The 9,898-nt window shown below is 45.4% G+C and overlaps 1 pseudogene; it reads right to left on the reverse strand.

The window, feature by feature from the left end:
- Positions 1 to 8,587: 8,587 nt before the first annotated feature.
- On the reverse strand, positions 8,588 to 9,898 carry LOC101037781 (ADP-ribosylation factor 4-like; annotated as a pseudogene).

Raw genomic sequence — 9,898 nt, forward strand, 5'->3', positions numbered from 1 at the left:
CTTTCGGAGGACGAGGCAGGCAAATCACTTGAGATCAGGAGTTCTAGACCAGCCTGGCTGACATGGTGAAACTCTGTCTCCACTAAAAATACAAAAATTAGCCAGGTGTAGCGATGGGTGTCTGTAATCCCAGCTACTTGGGAGGCTGAGGCAGGAGAATCACTTGAACCCGGGAGGCAGAGGTTGCAGTGAGGCAAGACTGTGCCACTGCACTCCAGCCTGGACAACACAGCAAGACTCCATCTCAAAAAACAATTTTTATATACATAAGATCATATAGTACTTTTCCTTCTATGTTTGGCTTATTTCACTTAGCAAAACGCCTTCAGGTTCATCCATGTTGTCACAATAAGCAGGATTTCCTTTTTTTTTTTTTTTTGAGTCAGAGTTTCACTCTTGTTGCCCAGGCTGGAGTGCAATGGTGCAATCTCAGCTCACTGCAGCCTCCACTTCCAGGATTCAAGTGATTCTCCTGCCTCAGCCTCCTGAGTAGCTGAGATTACAGGAACCCACCACCACACCCAGCTAATTTTTTAAATTTTTAGTAGACACATGGTTTCACCATGTTGGCCAGGCTGGTCTTGAACTCCTGACCTTAGGAGATCTGCCTGCTTTGTCCTCCCAAAGTGCTGAGATTACAGCCATGAGCCACCACACCCGGCCAGGATCCCCCTTTTAAAAGCTGGAAATATTCCATCGTATGTACAGACCACAATTTTCTTATCTGTCAGGTCAGTGGACAATTTGGTGGACCCCATACCTCGGCTGTTATGAATAGTGCCGCAGTGAGCATGGGCATGCAGGAATCTCTATGAAGTGCTTATATTTCATTTTCTTTGGCTATATTCCCAGAAAGGAGGTTGCTGGATCATATGGTGGTTCTACTTTTAGGTTTCTGCAGGACCGTCATACTATTTTCCACAATGACGGTATCGATTTACACACCCATCGACAGTGTAGAGTGTACCTTCACCACACCCCTGCTCATATTTATCTCTTGACTTTGGATAACAGCCGTCCTAACATATGTGAAGTGATATCTCACTGTGGTTTTAATTTGCTGTCATGGTCTGTTTGGACTGCTATTACAAATATCTTAGCCTGGGTAGTTTATAACAGAAACTTATTGCTTACAGCTTTGGAGGCTGGGCAGTCCAAGATCAAGGCAGCAGCTAACTCAGTATCTGCTAAGGGTTTGTTCTTCAGTGGGCACCTCTGTGTGCTCTCATGTGGTGAAAGGGGTGAACAAGCTCTCTCAGGCCTCTCTTATAATTCAAGGGCGTTAATCCCCTTTAAGAGGGCAGAGTCTTTATGACCAGATCACCCCCAAAGTCCCTACTTCTTTTTCTTCTTTTTTTTTGGAGACGGAGTCTCATTTTGTCATCCAGGCTGAAGTGCAATGGTGCACTCTTGGCTCACCACAACCTCCATCTCCCAGGTTCAAGCGATTCTTGGGCTTCAGCCTCCTGAGTAGCTGGGATTGCAGGCATGTGGCACCACATCCAGCTAATTTTTGTGTTTTTAGTAGAGACGGAGTTTCACCATATTGGTCAGGCTGGTCTCGAACTCTTGACCTTGTGATCCACCCGTCTCAGACTCCCAAAGTGCTGGGATTACAGAGCTGAGTGCCACTGTGCCTGGCTTTTTTTTTTTTTTTTTTTTTGAGATGGAGTCTTTGTCACCCTTGCTGGAATGCAGTGGTGTGATCTCAGCTCACTGTGACCTCTGCCTCCCAGGTTCAAGGGATTCCCTTGCTTTAGCCTCCTGAGTAGCTGGGACTACAGGTGTGCGCCACCATGCCTGGCTAATTTTTTGTATTTTAGTAGAGACAGGGTTTCACTATGTTGGCAAGTATGGTCTCGGTCTTCTGACCTCCTGATCTGCCTGCCTCAGCCTCCCAAAGTGCTGGGATTACAGGTTTGAGCCACCGTGCCCGGCGACTTCTCAGTTTTAAAGAACACTAGGCCGCCGGGCGCGGTGGCTCAAGCCTGTAATCCCAGCACTTTGGGAGGCCGAGGCGGGGGGATCACGAGGTCGAGAGATCGAGACCATCCTGGTCAACATGGTGAAACCCCGTCTCTACTAAAAAATACAAAAAAAAAATTGGCTGGGCATGGTGGCGCGTGCCTGTAATCCCAGCTACTCAGGAGGCTGGGGCAGGAGAATTGCCTGAACCCAGGAGGCGGAGGTTGCGGTGAGCCGAGATCACACCATTGCACTCCAGCCTGGGTAACAAGAGCGAAACTCCGTCTCAAAAAAAAAAAAATAAAATAAAAAAATAAAGAACACTAGGCCTAGAAGTTTTTATAGGAGAAGTCTACCACATTTTTAAAGACCTGATGGTATCAGTGATATATAAATTGTTCCAGAGCATTGAAGGGAAAACAATAAACAGGACTGATGACAGAGATACTGATAAAATGGACAGGAGAAAGGTCGAATAAAAGGGGAATGGGAATGGTATAGTAGGGGTGGGGCGGAGGCAGCACTTCTCTGAGTCAACATTTTTATACGGCTCTGGCTCTTGGACTACAGTAATACTTTATATACTCAGAAAATAGATGAACCATTCTAATGAATCAGGAAGTGTGGAAACAAACTCAAATTTAAACTGTAACAAATGAACCTAACTCCTGAGTATGACCAGTGAAAACACACGGAAGTGAAAGGGAGAGCAAGGAACTAACTTAAGTAACTTGGAAAATAGGATCTGACTCAATATTATAAAGCTGACAAAATAAGCTGTGACAAACTCTGCTCTCTAGGTAGGAAATGTTTTTCTCCCAAAGGTATCGTGTAGCAATTCTGAAACCGATTTATATGTTTAGTAATACTGGAGAAAAAAGTAAATACAATGTCATAAGAGCCACATGTCTCAGATTTGGACAGAAGGAGCTAATCCCAGGAAAAGGGGAAATGTCGGAATCGAACCTGTGGTTTTGCATTTAAATTAGACTATCAGTATGAACTCATGGCTTTTAATATATACATTAAAATATAGACATAAAAATGAATATTAGTTGATTGCATCTGCTTAGGTTAATTTCTGGGCTGACTTTCTTTCTTTCTTTTTTTTAGACAGAGTTTCACTCTTGTTACCCAGGCTGGAGTGCAATGGCGCGATCTCAGCTCACCGCAACCTCCGCCTCCCGGGTTCAGGCAATTCTCCTGCCTCAGCCTCCTGAGTAGCTGGGATTACAGGCACACACCACCATGCCCAGCTAATTTTTAGTATTTTTAGTAGAGACGGGGTTTCACCATGTTGACCAGGGTGGTCTCGATCTCTTGACTTCATGATCCACCCGCCTCGGCCCCCCAAAGTGCTGGGATTACAGCTTTGAGCCACCGCACCCGGCCTTGGGCTGACTTTCTTGATCCACTGGTCTATGTGTCTGTTTCTCTGCTAGTACAATCCCACTGTGATCACTGTAGCTTGACTATATTAGATACAGTAAATATACTATAGAGCATATACATACACACTATAGCATACATATATGTAGACTTTATCTATATCTATATATATTTGTTTATCTTTTAAGATGGAGCTTCACTCTTGTTGCCCAGGCTGGAGTGTAATGCTAGGATCTTGGCTCACCGCAACCTCCGCTCCCTAGGTTCAAGTGATTCTCCTGCCTCAGTCTCCCAAGTAGCTGGGATTACAGGCATGTACCACCAAGCTCGGCTAACTTTCTGTATTTTTTTTTTTTTTTTTTTTAAGACAGCGTCTCACTTTGTCGCCCAGGCTGGAGTGCAATGGCATGCTTTTGGCTCACCACAACCTCTGCCTCCTGGGTTGAAGCAATTCTCCTGCCTCAGCCTTCCAAGTAGTTGGGATTACAGGTGTGTGCCACCACGCCAGGCTAATTTTTGTATTTTTAAGTAGAGACAGGGTTTCACCATGTTGGTCAAACTGGTCTCGAGCCCCTGACCTCATGATCCACCCGCCTCAGACTCCCAAAGTGCTGGGATTACAGGTGTGAGCCACCATGCCTGGGGTAACTTTTTGTATTTTTATTAGAGACAGGTCTCCCCATGTTGGTCAGGCTGGTCTTGAACTCCCAACCTCCGGTAATCCACCCGCCTCAGCCTCCCAAAGTGCTGGGATTACGGGTGTGAGCCATTGTGCCTGGTATTTTTTTTTTAGATCGGGTCACTCTGTCACCCAGGCTGGAGTGCTCTGGCACATTCACGGCTCACTGCAGCCTCTGCCTCCCAGACTAAAGCAATTCTCCCACCTCAGCCTCTCAAGTAACTGAAACTATATGCAGGTGTCACCATGCCTAAATAATTTTTGTATTTTTCGTAGAGATGGGGTTTCACCATGTTTCCCAGGCTGGTCTTGAACTCCTGGGCTCAAGGGATCCACCTGCCTTGGCTTCCCAAAGTGCTGAGATTCCAGGCATGATCCACCACATCCAGCCTCAACATCCTTTCTTGATAAAAACTCTCAAGAGTTTAGGTATACAAGGACATTCCATCAATATAATAAAGGCCATTTATGAAAAGCCAACAGCTAAACCAAAACAGCTAGCTTTCAGCTAAATGCAAAGGTTTCTCTTTAAAGTCAGGAACAAGGCAATGTGCTCACTCTTGTCTCTTCTATTCAACATCGTACTGGAAATACTAGCAAGAGCAATCAGACAGAAAAAAAAAAAAAAAAGAAAAAGAAAGAAATAAATAAAATAAAAGCAATCCCAATTGGAAAGGAAGAAGTAAAATTATCTCTGTTTGCTATGGCATGATTCTATTTGTAGAAAACTCTGAAAATTCCACAAAACAATTGTTAGTTGAACTAAAAAACAAATTCAGAATAAATTTGCAGGATACAAAATCAACATACAAAAATCAGTTCTGGCTGGGCACAGTGGCTCACCCCTATAATCCCAGCACTTTGGGAGGCTGAGGCAGGAGGATTGCTTGAGGCCAAGAGTTCAAGACCAGCCTGGGCCACACAGCAAGACTGTCTCTCTCTCTTACAAATCAGTTCTATTTCTTTATACATCAATAATGGGACAACTGAAAAGGAACGCGAGAAAACAATCCCATTTACAAGGGCATCCAAAATAATAAAGTACTTATAAATCAATTTAACCAAGGAGATGGAAGACCTGTATACTGAAAACTATAAGATAGTGATGAGGCCAGGGGCGGTTGCTCACGCCTGTAATCCCAGCACTTTGGAAGGCTGAGGTGGGTGGATCACCTGAGGTCAGGAGTTTGAGACCAGCCTGGCCAACATGGTGAAACCTCATCTCTACTAAAAATACAAAAAAAATTAGCCAGGCATGGTGGCAGATGCCTGTAATCCCAGCTACTGGGGAGGCTGAGGCAGGAGAATAGTTTGAACCCAGAAGGCAGAGGTTGCAGTGAGCCTAGATCCCAGCGCTGCACTCCAGCCTGGGCAACAAGAGTGAAACTCCATCTCCAAAAAAATTGATGGAAAAAAATGGAAGATGCTGGGTACGGTGGTGCATGCCTATAATTCCAGCACTTTTGGGAGGCCAAGGTGGGCGGATCACTAGGTCAAAAGTTTGAGACCAGCCTGGCCAATATGGTGAAACCCCGTCTCTACTAAAAATACAAAAACATTAGCCGAGTGTGGTGGTGCGTGCCTGTAGTCCCAGCTACTTGGGAGGCTGAGGCAGAAGAATCGCTGGAATCCAGGAGGCAGAAGTTGCCATAAGCCAAGATCGTGCCACTGCACTCCAGCCTGGGCAACAGAAACTGCCAAGCTATTTTCCACAGTGACTGTACCATTTTACATTTCCACCAGCAATACATGAAGGCTCTTATAATTTCACATCCTTGCCAACATTTATTTTCCTTTTTTTCAAAAATTACAGCCATCCTGCTGGGTGTTAAGTGGAATCTCACTGTGGCTTTAATTTTGCACATCATTTATGACTCATGGTATTGAGCATCTTTTCATGTGTATTTTTGCTGTTGAATTGCAGAAATTCTTCTTTTTTCTTTTTCTTTTCTTTCTTTCTTTCTTTTTTTTTCCCTATACCCAGAATAATGTCATCACAAGCATAAATTCTCCTCCGAGCTGTTCTAACACTCACTCAAGCGCCTCTTCCTTGCTCACCCTCCACTGGTCTGCGTACTTCTTTCTTCCTGGATGCAGGACAAGAACTTGGGACCCACCAAACGGCGAGGCTAAAAGAGCCGTAACACAAGCATGGGAAGCAACCCCCTTGCTCACCATATGGTAGGTGAAGAAGAGAGAAAAGCCACAGCCCTCTGGGGGCCCAGACCTGGGAGGTCCCTGAGCCAGGGCTGTGACCCCTCACTGGGGCCCTGCGGTTCCTGGTGTCTCCAAGCTTCCACCACATTCTTTGGTGCCAGCCAAGGAAGCTACTTGCAGTGGCACCTGTGCCAGCACCTGGAGCTGTTCACCCTATGACAGCAGCCGGCGTGTCTGACTGTGCATGGTGGCTGGACCCCATGCTCACTCACACCTCCTTCACTGTTCCACGCTTGACTCCAGTTTCCCTTGGAGGCATGGGATCCAGGCCGGTAGGGTGAGCCGAGCTCAGCGTGCGAGGCCGAGTGGGCAGAACGAGCCCAGGGGTCTGAACAAAACTTGGGTAATGGCACCACCAGCCAACGAGGTCTCCAGTCAGAAAAGCAACACCCCCGAGCCGGGCGCGGTGGCCCACGCCTGTAATCCCAGCACTTTGGGAGGCTGAGGCGGGTGGATCACGAGGTCAAGAGATCGAGATCATCCTGGTCAACATGGTGAAACCCTGTCTCTACTAAAAAAAAAAAAAAAAAATTAGCTGGGCATGGTGGCACGTGCCTGTAATCCCAGCTACTCGGGAGGCTGAGGCAGGAGAATTGCCTGAACCCAGGAGACGGAGGTTGCGGTGAGCTGAGATCGTGCCATTGCACTCCAGCCTGGGTAACAAGAGCGAAACTCCGTCTTAAAAAAAGAAAAGAAAAGAAAAACAACACCTCAAAGATCCCACAACACTAGCATACAGTCTGTCCTGGAGAATGTTCCATGTGCACTTGAGACAAGCACAGATTGTGCTGTTTGGCGGAGTTTCTACATATGTTTGCTAAGTCTAGGTGGTTTACAGTATTATTCAAGTCTTTAACTGCCTTACTGATCTTATGTCTAGGTATTCTATCCATTATTGAAAGTGGTGGCTGGGTGTGGTGGCTCACACCTGTAATCCCAGCACTTTGGGAGGTTGAGGCAGGTGGATCACTTGAGGTCAGGAGTTCAAGACCACCCTGGCCAACATGGTGAAACCCTGTCTCTACCAAAAATACAAAAATTCACTAGGTGTATTGGCACACGTGTATAGTCCCAGATATTCAGGAGGCTGAGGCAGAAGAATTGTTTGAACCCAAGAGGCGGAGGTTGCAGTGAGACGAGATGTGCCACTGCACTCCAGCCTGGGTGACAAAGCCAGACCCCATCTCAACAAAACAAAACAACAACAAAAAGGGAGTGGGTTGCTGGCTACACACAGTGGCTCATGCCTGTAATCCCAGTACTTTGAGAGGCCAAGGCAGGTGGACTGCTTGAGCCTAGGAGTTGGAGACCATTCTGGCAACATGGCAAAACCCATCTCTAGAAAAAACACACACACACAAATTAGCCAGGCATGATGCTATGCACCCGTAGTCTCAGCTACTTGGGAGACTGAGGTGGAAGGATCACTTGGGCCTAGAAGGCAGAGGTTGCAGTGAGCCAAGATCACTCCAGCCTGGGCAACAGAGACTCTGTATGGAAAAAAAAAAAAAAAAAAGAAAAAAAAGAGAAGAAAAGATAGGAAAAGAAGAGCAAATGGAGAGTTAAAGTCTCCAACTCTTACTGCTCGACTAATGTTTCTCACTTCGATTCTGTTGGTTTTTGCTCATCTGCGTTGGAGCTCTGCTGTTATGTGCATGGATGTTTATAATTATTATACACTTTCTAATGCATTGAGCATTTTAACATTATATAATATTCTTTTTCATTTCTTATAACAATTTCTGTCTTAAAATCTATTTTGTCTGATATTCGTATAGCCAGGCAAGCTGTCTTTTAGTTACTGTTTACATAAAATATCTTTTTCATACTTTTACTTTTAACCTATTTCATTTTTTGACTGTAAAGTGAGTATCTTATATACAGACAGAATATAGTTAGATCCTGTTTTTTTTTAAATCCATTCTGTCAATCTCTGCCTTTTAATTGGAGAATTTGATTCATTTAGATTTAATATAATTATTTATGCAGAAGTATTTACGTCTGTTATTTTGCTATTTGTTTTCTAAATAGCTTAACCTTTTAACACTCAAAATGGATTTATTTAAAGGTTTCACAGTAGCTATGTCCAGGCATTTAGGCTTATGGGAAGTAAAATTAAAAGAGGATACTTTTTTCCCAAGGAGAATTTCTTTAAAACCAAGCATATTGCTGAATAGCAACACTATACTTGGTAAACAATAATTAGCAACAAAATAAGTTTCATATTCTGCCCAAACCAGGCCCAGATACTGTTTAATAATCAAGATACCAACTAATTTTGTTGTAACAAGCCTAGACCAATTTTATCAAACATGTCCTTGGTTAGATTAGTGTCATTTAACGTTTTGGAAGCTCATTTGGCAGCCAGTCAAGTCCCTCACACAAACCTGTTCCTTGTATTGCACAGGTGGCTTGAACATGCCATGTTCTGTTACGAAGAAACTGAAGCCCTCGTTTACCTGTCATTTCACTGATGGCCAGAGCATTTGGCAAATCCTGTTTGTTTACAAAAAGCAGCAGCACTGCCGGGCATGGTGGCTCACACCTGCAATCCCAGCACTTTAGTGAGTGGATCACCTGAGGCCAGGAGTTGGGAGACCAGCCTGACCAACGTGGAGAAACCTCAACTCTACTAAAAATACAAAATTAGCCAGGTGTGGTGGCGTGCGCCTGTAGTCCCAGCTACTCAGGAGGCTGAGGCAGGAGAATTGCTTGAACCTGGGAGGCAGAGGTTGTGGTGAGCCGAGATTGTGCCATTGCATTCCAGCCCAGGCACCAGAGCAAGACCCCATCTCAAAATAAAAAATAAAATAAAAAAAAAAAGCATCACTGCACCACTCAAGTAATCTACCAGAGGCCTGGCCTTGCCTTCCCTTGCCTTGTCTTGCTCTGCCCTGCCCTACCCTCCCTTCCCCTCCTCTCTCTCTCCTTCCTCTCTTCCCTTCCCTCCCTCCTCTCCCCTCCTGTTCCATTCCCTGCCCTCCCCTCTGCTCCCTTCCCCTCCCCCTCTTTGGACAGAGTCTCTCCCTGTCACCAGGCTGGAATGCAGTGGCACCATCTCTGCTCCTGGCAACCTCCACCTGCTGGGCTCAAGCGATTCTCCTGCTTCAGCCTCCCCAGTAGCTGGGTGTGCCACCGCACTCAGCTAATTTTTGTATTTTTAGTAGAGATGAGGTTTCACCATGTTGGCCAGACTGGTCTCAATCTCTTGACTTCATGATCTGCCCACCTTGGCCTCCCAAAGTGCTGGGATTACAGGTGTGAGCCACCGCACCCGGCCACCAGAAGCATTTTCTGCAGCTCATCTGCTGCTTCCTGAATTCTTTCACGATCATTGCTATCTACCACAGAACTAAGACCCTCAGTATTCTTAAAGTGATGCTTCCAGAGAGTCTAATTCTATCTTGACCACCAACATCCCATACTGTGAAACAAATGTTCTTATATTCTACTGTCCATGGCGACATTTTTTATGCCCCTGTTTATGCCCACGTTAAAACCAGTGGTAGGAATGGTGGTGACTATCTCCCCTAACTTCGGTTTATACAGAACGGTCATCTTGCCAGCAGCATCCAATCCAAACAACAAAATGAACATCTATTTCTCGCCAACGAGGCGGGAGAAGAGGGAGGAGATGGTGAGGCCCAT

This window comes from Saimiri boliviensis, chromosome 2 (assembly GCF_048565385.1).
Source record: "Saimiri boliviensis isolate mSaiBol1 chromosome 2, mSaiBol1.pri, whole genome shotgun sequence".
Taxonomy (NCBI): domain Eukaryota; kingdom Metazoa; phylum Chordata; class Mammalia; order Primates; family Cebidae; genus Saimiri; species Saimiri boliviensis.